Below are 12,133 nucleotides of genomic sequence, written 5' to 3' on the forward strand. Positions count from 1 at the left end.
TTGATGTTTATATCTATTAATTATTTTCCCTCTCATTTTCTGATTTCCTACTGATATCACAGAAAGCCTTGAAGAAAGCCATCTTTGATGGAGAACAACAAATTTCAGAAGACATCTTCCCACCTCAATATTTGTGGATAATTAGAAGATTGAGTATAAATGGCTTACAAAAGGTGCTTATGAATGTATTTTTCCTTCCATTACCTAAAATAGTTAATTTCTCTGTGCATTTTAGACATCCAAGACACTCTGCCCTGCAAAAGACAGAGGTGACCCTCTCTGTGCCTGTTGTCTATGTCCTGCCAACTGTGATTTTAAGCAATACCAACTTTTTAGCATCTACTGTGACGATGACTCCTGGTGTTTACATACGGCTCTTCCACATGCATTAGCAAGCAAGAACAGATTAACCCACGCACTTCCCAAGGCAGACAGGTCCTACGAGTTTCCATAGATGGACAAATTGAGGTAAAAAAAAAAGCAGTGACATCATGAGATCATAGGAGGAATCAAGATGAATTCTGGTACCGGAGATTCTCCTGCCCAGTAGCTTTTGGCTCCGGATGAAGGTACACATTAATCATGGGATGGGATCTTCTCTGAGTCAGGTTAAGTTTTTCAGCTTTTAACACAGCCAGATCTGGGGATTCAGTGGAAAAAGCCTTTTGAGTCACAATATACAGCAAACTCGATTCAGGACAGATGGTATTTTCTAAAAGTAGCTGTTTACTCCTAGAATTACTCTTCTTCCTTCCTGTGGCATTTCTTCCTCATTCTGTGGTGCTTCTGCCCACAAACTTGTCTTTTTCAGCATATTTCTGGTGGCAATTTTAACGATCTTTTAAAAAAAAAGCAGCTATAAAAAACCCTCTCTCCCTGTCTTTGTCTTCTTACCTTCGTGTTCCTCTCTGGCAATATCCTGTCCTAATTATGGATAAATGTACAATATTTAGTTATTTTGGAAAATGTCTTTTGTCTTCACATAGGAGGTATAATTAGCAGCTTAGTTCATCTTGCTTTTTGTTCAGCTAAATGTCACAGTCTCTATATGTGTTGTTGCCTTTGTTTCTGTCTAAGTGAGGAAATCAAGAATAGATAGCAAAAAGAAATATATCTTGTTTCATTTTCTTTTAGAAAACTGCTTTCAGCTGCACTCTCCCCCTTTCACCTTTCGTAGAGGACGGCAGTCTGCGTCAGATGTCTGCCGCCGTGACCTCTCCCTGCTGACAAATCCCATCGGTTTTTATGCCAGTGTGCAAACCAAGAGAGATCAGGATTTGGCCCAGCAGACCCAACAGGAACGGTGCACAGGGCTTGACCCAAATCGTTAGACACCTTATGGGGCAGAACTAGACCCAGTTGAATACCTTGAAGGTGCCGTTCTGTGTCAGCCTCATAATCCTGTGACGGGACTCGGCTTTTGTATTCCTCAGTCACAATCTTGAACATTAGATTTTCTGTTATTTAAGCCATATTTTCTTTCAGTTTGGACGACAGCGACTTTCCACTGGCACCATATTCATTAAATTGCCTCTAAGCCCGTAGCAGCATTCAGAAGTGTTGCTCATTAAATCTTGGAAAGCAGACAACCTTTCCTCTTGTATGTCGGAGAGGATGAAAGCACTTGCAAAAGTCTTCCTTATAGAAATAAAAATAGCCCCAGAAACACAGCATTTTTTTTCTTCCTAATCCACATAGGTTGCTTTGCTAATGATTGCAACTAATATTGTCTTATGTTATTTCTGGATATATTTACAATAACCCCAGAATAATTTAACAGAGATTCTTCTCTTTGTATAATTAACTAGCATTCTTGCTCTAGTGTCTTATTGGTACCCATCACTGTGGTTTCAGCACTCATTTCAGAAATAAAATGCGATACAGATGCTGAATTTTGCACCATTCACAATGCTGAATTTTGGTTTTGTCCGCTTTTGTCTTTTAACTCTACACTTGTTATAAAATTAAAGACATCCCCACTCTCAAATTATGGAGTTGCACTTATTTTAGGGATAATAGAACTGCAAATGTAGTTATTAACTTGTTTGCTTGAGAGAGGAAAATAGTAAGAGAGTTATTGTTGGTACTGCAAAAGAAATATGGAAAAAGTGCTGGCTTCAGATTACACGTAATATGTGACTGAAAAAAATGGAGCCAAGTGGGAACCTGCAGTGCCAAACTGTTTGCAATTAATCCTGGCTCACCAAAGCTTGAGAAGCAGATTTTCAGCTGATCTGTATTACATAGCAGCGTGGAATAGGCAGGCAGCGGCTCCACTGCTCTGGCACAACAGTTGTCTGTAAGAGAAGAGTTCATCCGTGCGGGAGACGGAGCTTCCTCGGAGGTTACGGAGCGTGCTCCTGCAGAAGAAAGGGGCTGTGCGAAACCCCGCTGCTTTCTGCTTTGATCCCGACATGGGAGTGCGACTTCTTAGGCTTTGCCTTCTCCAGTGGAATCGGAGTAACAGGATCAGTTAAGAGGCGGGGGGAATCCCCAGACAAAATACATGCTTTGCTACGCGCGTACCGCTTTGGCTGAGTAAAACCAGCTGTGACAGAGGTCAGTCGCGCGGGGCCGTACTGGGAAGAGCCCGGATACTCTAACAGTGGCACCGGTGTCACTGCTCCAGCCTCACGGCTGAGCAGGCTGGGTAGGGCTAGGCAAGAACAGAAAAATAACAGTTTTCAGTTAAAATGTTGTAAGGCCACTTTTTAGGAAATAGTTGTGTTTATGGACATTTTCAGCATTTTTGTCTTGTTATTTTTTCCCCTGTGAAAGAAAACCTCTTTTTCCTTACTATTCATTTGACTTTTGGTCTTTGGAGTGCTATTTTTCATAACCACTTTGTTTAATTTTTCAGAAAACTGTTATGCTTTCCCAGACGGTGCAGGGATTGGGATTTCAGGAGAACACAAATCTCACTCTTACCATTAATTAAAAAGAATTTTGAATGATGTGAGGACATTCCTGCTGCTGAATTTCCAATGGAAGACTTTGTTCCTCTTCCTTGCCTGGGTGGGACCATTCTCCAGGTCTCTTCCCAATGTCGCTGTCCTTGTTTGGGTTCAGTCTTATATTTTCACCTCTATTTTATCTGTTGCTGAAGGGAAAGCTTATAAATTCTCTGTTGAAGTAGTTGCCTTTGACCAGGTCAGGTTTTCACCATCACAGCCTTTTAATAAACCGGGGCATGGAGAACTTCAACAGCCTTTAATGCTACTTTAAGGCCAGGAATGAGCAGTTTCTTTCATTCACAAGCACCGAGCACATTATGGCAGTCAGGCACAGACCGATGGTCTCATGAGCAACTCTTATTCCCACTATTATTCATGTTCACGCCAAAGATTAATCTCTTTGCCCACAGCAGCCTATTTATCTGATTTATTTCTGTGTATGAAAGGGACCCTACCCAGGGCTCTAGCTCTGTGCAGTCGTTGCAAGGACATCCAATTATCAGCTCATCATTTCAGTTTGATTAAATGATAGTTATGATGAACAGCCCCACTTGTATTGTGTCCTCTGATCTTTTGTCTTGCTATTAACGCACACTTAGAGCCGGCTGTGCAGTAGACCAGCCCTTGCCCGAGTGCAAAGCCAGCGGAACTCAATAAGAGCCTTTTTAGTGACTTCAGGGGACCTTGGATGCAGCCTCTGATGTGAGGCTGGTAGTCGTAATAATTTGCTTTTTCAATCACAGGAAACTCCATGCTTCTAGATACAGCCAGCTCAAATAAATACATATTCAAGCGAGAGCACACCATAGGTGGGAAGATAAATATAATTGCACCCAATTTTGTACTTGCACTTGTCCTCTAGAAGCTAAAATGAGATTTTTAATATTCTTATTATGAATACGTGCATCTGCTCTGCCATTTGTACATAATGAGCACATTCCTGATACTTAAAGAATTAGCTTCCTCTCTCTCTAAGAGATAGGCAAAATGAGGCATGCTGTTATTCATGTATTTATTTATTCATTCATTTTTTTTTGCCTGAAGCATACTGGGCAATCCATCTTGTTCCCAGGAAAACCCCAGGGGATATGGAGAAGGCTCAGCATTCAGCTCTGAACTCAATTATCACAAATCTCATCCTATAAATTAGAACACGTTGCAGAGAAAGAAGAAAATGCAGCTCCCCGCAGTACATTCCCTGAAAGAGAGGGAAGAAAGAAAATGCTTTCGGACAGTTGCCTTGAGAAATGCAGGGGAGGGGGATTATCCAGCCACCCCCAGATCCATGCTGCAGGAAGACAAAGGGCCGCTAGCTGTACTTCCAAATGTGTTTTGCCACATCACGGTTTCATATCCTGAGCAAAGTCCAAAGCAGGAGAGATAAACATGGACAGCGTACATCAGCCTCGACTCAAGTATCTGGAACTCAGACGTGATCCTTCCCTGAAAGGAAAGCAACTTTTCTTGCTCGAGCGAACCAAATCAGGAGCTTTTATTTCCCCCTTCAATGACTCGGAGGATAGTTCTAAAAATACATTCTTTCCCAAAGTAATTCAGACGGTAGAAAGCCATCAGGAGAGCACCTACAGAGCGTATCCCTGCAGCGTGACTTAGGTCCGTTCTAAGTGACACATACCACTTCCACAGTCTGCCAAAACCTGCTCCACATCTCCTCGGCGTGCAACGCCACCTCTGAACGCTGCCACGAGGCCAGTTTTCCAGGACGATATCACCAGCTCACGGGTTTTGAAAGGTTTGGTACCGCCAAGCTCCCCACTTGCTAGCAGATTGGTATAGCTGATATTTTGCTTCAAGTGATGTTCGTAAGCAGATGTGATTCGTAACCAGGGTGATTGCTGTAGTCCTCTTAATGACTTCATTTACAGCAAAAGCTAGACACCCACTTGTGCCTGGTAATAGGGGAACGGGGTGTGCAGATTGTGCCGATGCAGCACAAAGCTGTGGAAGTAGGAGCTGCTCTTTAAAACCGGCTGATATTGGTGCATTGCTGACCTTTTAATGCCTCTGCTTTATTCAAATAGTGGTCCTAATGAAACATGTTTCCATGTTTTATATAACTTTTTAAACTTATTTGGCTTCTGACTGAATCTGGACACCTGCAATGGTCTGCGTTGCAGTGAGAGACCGCTGTTCCTGCCATCCCCGCAGCTTTGCACTGAAGGCTGAAAACCCAACGACGGTCCTCAGATGACCGAACAGCACGGATAACCCACAACTCCATGTTGCGCTGCTTTAGGTGAATCTCCCCAACGGGGTGGGGAGGCTGATGAATGAACAAGCGGCTTGTAGCCTGGCTGAAGCGGTGCCTAACCAGTCGGCTCACCGCGGTTCCTGGCAGCACAGGGGAACGCGTCAGGAGTGGGCTCTCGGGATGCTGCGGGATGCTGTTGGACAGGCAACGCGCCCGCCAGTGGCCAGCACTCCCCGTCTGAATCATCCAGGCTGGGGTGCAAAGCGTGGAGACCTGGTAAATCAATGTCTGAACCTGTTAAAATGCTAATCAAGCATGACAGGCTTGAGGTAGGATGCTCTAATGAGAGTGAGGATGTGTGAGATGCTCTCATAAATATGCAGCAGTCTGCCAGCTGGTTTGCATCCTCGTTGCGGACTACACAGGACTGTAGAGTCTGTATATTTTTCTTCTGATTTCTCAGCCTGCCTCCTTGGTAGGTAACATTTATTTTCACCTGTTGCAAAACTGAGCCCCATGTAAATAGCTAAGGGGTTACTCTTTAACCAGGAACCACATATGCCACCACCAGGTCAAATAAAACACTGGTACAACCATTAAGCTCTTTTAATTTTTAACATTCTTATTTCCAGGGTGTTTCTCAGAAACTCAGGCAAGCAGCTCTGCATCACTGGTGAAAAAACCCCCTCTGGGACCGCACATCCTGAACACTACAAAAACTATTTTTCCACTGGAGCTGTCATTCAAACAGGAGTCATGACACAGGTTTTCTAACCTTATCTTGGCTTCTTCAGAGAGAAGAGCTTCCTTCCACGTCTTGCATCAAGCCTGAAGGTAGCCCACAGGCTCCTCTTGCTTACCCTGCTCTTAACAGCTCTTAAGAGCCGTTAGGACAGTGAGGAATCGGGGGGCTCAGACAGCTGAACTTCTAGGTGCTTCTTTTACTTCATCGGTTGCTAACACACAGAGGGAAAAAGCTACCGTAACAGCTACCATGGCAGAACCACCCCTCCGAGCACTTTGGTGTTAGAGCAGTGCTGAAGGACAAAACTCCAGTTTCAGGGCAGCTTTCAGGGTAACCACTGGAGCCGGGAGGATCCGTAGGTACCGAATCAGTAAGAATTGCTTTTTCTTACACCAGACAAGTGGGTTGCTTGTTCCAACACTTCAGTCCCTCCTGATGAAGAAAAGAAGGGGTGTCCTATACTGAATTTAAGGAGCAAAGTTCAGCAAGGCTTTTCTACACATGCAGAGGCAGGGTCTTCACCTGTGCAGGTACAGATAGCGCAGAAGATGCCCTCAGATATGGCCCTCAGATGGACAATGAGGGTAAAGCACTTGGTCAGGCTCTTAGGAGTGGGCTCTGGAGGAATAGGTGATTTCACAGGAATTATTGCACAAGCACCTGTGAAAGTCTACTCGATGTGTCACAAGGTGAGGGCTCTGTAGGCATGACCAGTGTAAGGAAACCTGCTGCAAATGGATGAGTCTAAAGGCCACTGCCAGCTTTTAAACAAAGCTCCAATTACAATGCAGAGAGTTGGCTATAGATGCCTCAATTTATAAATAATGAATTTTGGAGCTTACTCAGGCTAAAAAAGTATCTCTTAAAAATGGAAATCCAGTGCAAATCAGTGAATCAAACAGCTAGAAATATAGAGAAAAGATGAACAACAATAATAAATTATTTATGCTTATAGCTAAGAAAGCCATAAGAAAGCTTGAGAGACTATGCATCTGTAAATGGGGCAATGAAAGAAGATAATGGGCCTAAATTCTGCTTCTGTAAAACTCTCACTGATTAGGAAGGACTTGCTTAAAAATCAGCAGAAAAGGTTCTGATTTGGCCTGTAAAACAATGGGAACTTCACTGAACGGACGAAGCAGAAAAGCCTTTTATAGTCACTATTTATAACGTGCTGCCTGTGGCAGAGATTCCTGGTGCTACTCTAAGAGGTTGCACAAATTGAAGCGGTGAAGGACTAAGGAGGATATGCTAGAAGGAAAGCTGCTTGCAATTTTGGGCAGCCTGATTTGCTTGGTTTACAAATCAGAAGAGGATTTGTCCTCCGTTTCCAAAGCTGAGCCTGAGATCAGAGCAGTAAGTGCCGCTCCTGGCTTACGTATCAGCGTCTGCAAGAAAGGATTTGACCATCAACTTGCCTTTGTCATTTGGGGTTTGTTCCCCCCCACCTTGGGCTTCCTCAGCCGCATCGCTTACATTTTGCTGACAGCTTTAACTTTCATTTGTCATTTAGCTGTGCATGAGGATTCAGAAGAGGCACATGGATTGTAGTCCTCGCTTGATTTATGGCATCCAGGTGCTCCAGAGAGCAACGCGGGTGTACGGAGATCGCTATATTTCAGCAGACTCCAGCAGCCACCTCTGGAGTGACACATGGCTGGCGTTAGCACCGCACCAGCAGTTGGGGGGATGAGATTTTAAATTGTCTGGTTTTGGGGTAGGATCTATCTTAAGTCACCCTGGGATGTATTTTGAAGATATGTCAGGGTCAACTAAAGCATGTAGGTGGTTTTGTACCTATGTCTATCAATCAGTGAGCACCTTTCTAGAAGAAGCGGCAGAGGAATTTATGCAGGGATCCTAATGCCGTTCATTACTGTGGCCAAGGCGCAACCTGACCCAGATTCCCACGTTCACAGAAGTGGAGAGTGCTCTGATCTGACACCTCCAATTCTGAGATCTCCGCTTTAGCTCAAGCTGCCAATTCCATCTGCAAGCTGCTGGGTTTGGGCCCGTACCCGAGCAAGACTGAAGGCGTAACACCTGACAGGGGACGGGCTGGTTGTGTATGAAGGTCATCTGAGAGAGAGGAGCTGATCCCAGCACGCAAGCCTTCACCTAGTGCATTGGATACGACTGCGGGCATTGCCCCCATCCTGCTCAAAACCCCCTTACCTCTTCACGTTAACTGCATCGAACAGCGTAAATGGAAAACCTTGGGAAGTGTTTAATACCTCTAAAAAGAAGGAGCAGCACATAGCATGTATTCCAACAGCTCTTGAAGACAATCGCTAGACTAAAACTTTTGCTCTGACCTTGCATTAGAGGAAGAGGTATTGGTGCTGCCAGATCAATAGTCTCCTTTTTGCTTATGCTTCATTTTTACCCATGGCCAGAGCTGGTCTGACCTCAGTTCTCAGGTCTTTTGACCCACCAAATTGAATTGCTTTTAATTTTTTTCTAGACAGCCCTCAAAAGCATTGGGTTGGTACTTTACTGATGCAAATGTAGAAGCAAGCAAATAATTCAGTTTGATCTGGTCACAGACTGAGTTATGGCTGGAGGCTACCTATGAATCACTTTTAGCATAAAAAAATATTCGCAAGAAATCCAGCAGCTTCTAACCAGTAATAACTTGAAATTCCACGTGAAAACTTGACATTTCCTTCATACACTCAATTTGCAGTTTAAAAAGAATCTTCCTTGTGCATGTTCATTTCTGCATACTGAGCCCCAAATATTTTAGCAAACAACCACTGGCAACAAAGTCCATAGAAACAACTGATATCTGGAATAATTTCTGGAAAATTAATTTTGCGGTCATACATTCAGTACTAGAAGAAAGTTTACTCCATCAGGATGCAAATTATCACGGCTCTATTACAGGTCCAGCTCCAAGCTGGAAACTCAGCGCTCTTAGGCTGGGACCACAAAAGCCTGGTGGCAGGGCCAGTCTTCAGGTGGAGTTTGGATGTGTTAAGGGGACGATGCCGTTGCTGCAATGGAAGAGAGCGGGACGTCCCCCGTGGACCTATAGGTACCACGTACAGACCCACTAGCAGGAACGGGAACATCCTTTGGACACTCCTCCCTTTAACGCCCACATAAACCAAGTTCATTTTCAGTTCAGTGCCCAAAGGCAAGAGCCAGGCTGAAACCCCAGGTTCCCTCCTGCTCCGCGACGCTTCGTGCTGTTGCTCACATTGCAATCTCCTTCAGGCTTGCAGCTTGGATGTACATCGTGGGCTCTGCCCGCTGCTGCTGATCCTAACGGCGATATCTAATTCAAACAACGAGAGCTTTTTTTCTTTAATTTGTGTGAATTTCCTTTGATGCCTAAATAACAGAAAAGCAGCAAAACAAAATGAGGCTCTCATCTGAATTACTCAGGAGAATACAGTAAGCTATTCCAGGCTGTCAGATACAGTTGTAATTAGGTGCTTTTAGAAGTATATTATCTATTTTTATCTGTTATTTATTGTGCATACTACATTTGTTGTGCTGCACATGTTGTGCCCCTGATAGACTCCTGCAGATTTCTTGGTACGTGGTTGTCTAGGCGCTGTTCCTACACCCATTCCTGAGATTTGGAGACAAACCAATTGGATTCTGACATTTATTTATCTTCTTAGAGTGAATCTTTTCGTCTGGTAGATATGTAGGACTCCTGAAGAGATGTTACACCGCGTCACGCTAATCCTCCTTAGTTCATGGATTACTGACCTAATGCACGATGACAGCCCTTTCAGAGCCATCGTCTCGCACTGCGGTAATCCGCTGTCACACGCGCGTGCCGAAGTGTGCGACCTCTGCGCGCCAGACCCACTGCGCCCTCCCCACGAGAACCCCCAAGAACAAGCTGGCGCTGGGCAAAGGCACCCTCAAACTGTGCCCACTGCTGAGATAGCTCGGCAAGCTCTCGTCGCCTGCCGCAACACCCTTTGCCTAAAGGCTCTCAGAACCCCGTGAGGTTTTCAGAAGGAATTCAGGCCAGCTGCTAGCTCTGTCTTGGGCCGATGCAGGTGCCCCCCGAAAGCGGGGGGGGTGCCCGTCCCCGGGCGGTACAGAGCTGTTCTCAAGGCTGTGTCAGCCCCAAGAGCCGAAAGGCAGAGCCACAAGCTCACTCCCCAGCTCCGGTTTCCCGTCTGTCATGCCCACTCACCCCTGCCCACGTAGAACAGAAATAGCGGAACAAGGCAATAATTCCTTTCCCTCCCCAAATACCTGGAAAATTAATATGAGTCAAAGCTCCAGCTACCTGGCACCGTGAATGCAAACACACCAGGGCTTCCTGGTAGATACCGAGAAGCAATTCCACAGCTTTTTTAATTAGCCATCCCTTCCGCTTCTTGCAATATCCTCCAGATCGGTCCCGTGTCCTCAGCTGCCCCGGCCACACGAAAGGCCTGAACCCCAGCTCTTGCCTGGAAATACCTGCGGGGTATTTCGGCTTGCATTGCTCAGGTTAATTCACCCCGATTTCTCATCGGAGGCACAGAGGAAAGGAAACCTCTCCCGGCTTCCTAGCTAATATCTGCCTTCCTCCAAGGTGTCTGGACGTCTCGTGCCAAAGAAAAGCCTCCCCTTCGGCTTTTCTGTATGTCTAGTTTAGGACTGGAAACAAGAAGGATTTTTATCTGTCTAGAAAGCTGTAGCACCGAGCTTGCAAGGGGAAGCATCAAAGTTCAGGAAAGGAAAGAAACTGGAAATCCTACAGAGCTGGTTACAATATGGCAAGGATGAGTGACTAGTTAATTATTCTATAGAAACACTTACTAATTCTGCTTATAGAAATTCAGAATCAGGTTCATAACAGTAAGTTATATCCCTGACAGCACCAGGCAGCCTTCTGCAGAGACCTTCAGCTTGAACCACCCCGCCAGGAGCTCCTGACCTACAACCCAGCTTCTAAAGAACAAAGACCTTTGCTCTATCCGCTCCTCTCTGAGCCGAGGGGCTGCCAAGTGCCGCTTTCCAGAAGAAAACCAGGTTTGCAGAGCCAGAGCCGCTGGCTGACCCGATCTCAGAAGCAGAAAGCAGAGCTGCAGCGGGAAGGTGATTTTATAGCCCGTCTGCTGTCCTTGCACAGGCTCACAGTGAGAAAAACCCGCACCTGCAGGGAAATCACAGCCAGGCACTGGGATAAAGGAAGGAAAATAGCACCCATTGCATCTTTTTTACAATCCTGTGTCTTGGGTCTTTTTGGCTAATGGGGGGGAGAGAGCCGCAGCGCAAGTGCTGCATTACAGAGAACGTCCTCGCTACCACAAACGGGTCTTGGGCAAGTGAAAAAAAGCCGTGGGGTAACACAGAAATTCGCCAAGTTCGTGGAGTGTTGTATAATCCGAGACGTTGTCTTTGTATGCCATATATGTGAGAGTCAGGGGAATTTGAAATGGGCAGTAAAATACTAACAGATGTATTTTTTTTTTTAGTGATAATATATCAACCTAAAAAGCGAATGAGACTATACAGCAGCTCTTTCTCTCTCACATAATTTTAATATGCTGAAATGCCTACATTTTAGTCTATCTGGCTACAAGCTTTTGAAGTCTATGTTTATAAATCCCTGAGAAGAAAGACATAAAATGAAACAAATGACAGCTTTGAATTATAGTTGCGATGAATATTGTCATAATAAATTCTCTCCTCACCCAAAAGAGCGACGAGGGATTCCTTCTGTACCACACCATGTTTTCACAAGTCAAATACAGCCACTTGTTCAATTTATAGCTTTGGGCTCAAAGCCTGCACACGTATTACATGAACTCAGCTGAACATGATTCAAAACTATTTGGTTAAGAATACCGTGTTTCTAGATAATTTAGGCTGAGATTTTGTTATGGGTTGTGCAAGGGCTTTTTGCTACCCAAGTCAGCAGCCCTGATGTATCGAAATCCTCTGGGCAGCGTGTCAAGCCATAATCTTTCAGAGGTGTTGCTCTAGAGCTTGTTTCTACAGCTGTAATTGCCGGAGGAAGGGATGCTGAAATGATAATCAAAACAATGCTTTCATATGAAAGATTAGCCCTTTTCAACACCAAGGTCCTTATCGGAGCTGTAATGCGTATTAATCACCAATTCCCTACCTCAGCTCGATTTGCTGTTGCTACAAAAGGGGACGACAATTTAAACGACTACTTCTGGAATCCTTGGCTGGCGTGCACAGCTTTGCTCTGAACAAGATTTCCAGTGAAAAATGAATCCGTTTAGACACAATGGC

General features: G+C 44.9%; 1 long non-coding RNA gene across 1 annotated transcript; it reads left to right on the forward strand.

Annotated features, from left to right (window-relative positions):
• Positions 1 to 4,354: 4,354 nt before the first annotated feature.
• LOC142603961 (uncharacterized) lies at positions 4,355 to 9,720 on the forward strand. Its single transcript, XR_012837854.1, has 3 exons — positions 4,355 to 4,707; positions 5,093 to 5,442; positions 5,799 to 9,720. It is a non-coding gene; the product is annotated as an uncharacterized LOC142603961 (long non-coding RNA).
• The last annotated feature ends 2,413 nt before the right edge of the window (positions 9,721 to 12,133 follow it).

The sequence above is a fragment of the Balearica regulorum genome, chromosome 15 (assembly GCF_011004875.1).
Source record: "Balearica regulorum gibbericeps isolate bBalReg1 chromosome 15, bBalReg1.pri, whole genome shotgun sequence".
In the NCBI taxonomy this organism is placed as follows: Eukaryota; Metazoa; Chordata; class Aves; order Gruiformes; family Gruidae; genus Balearica; species Balearica regulorum.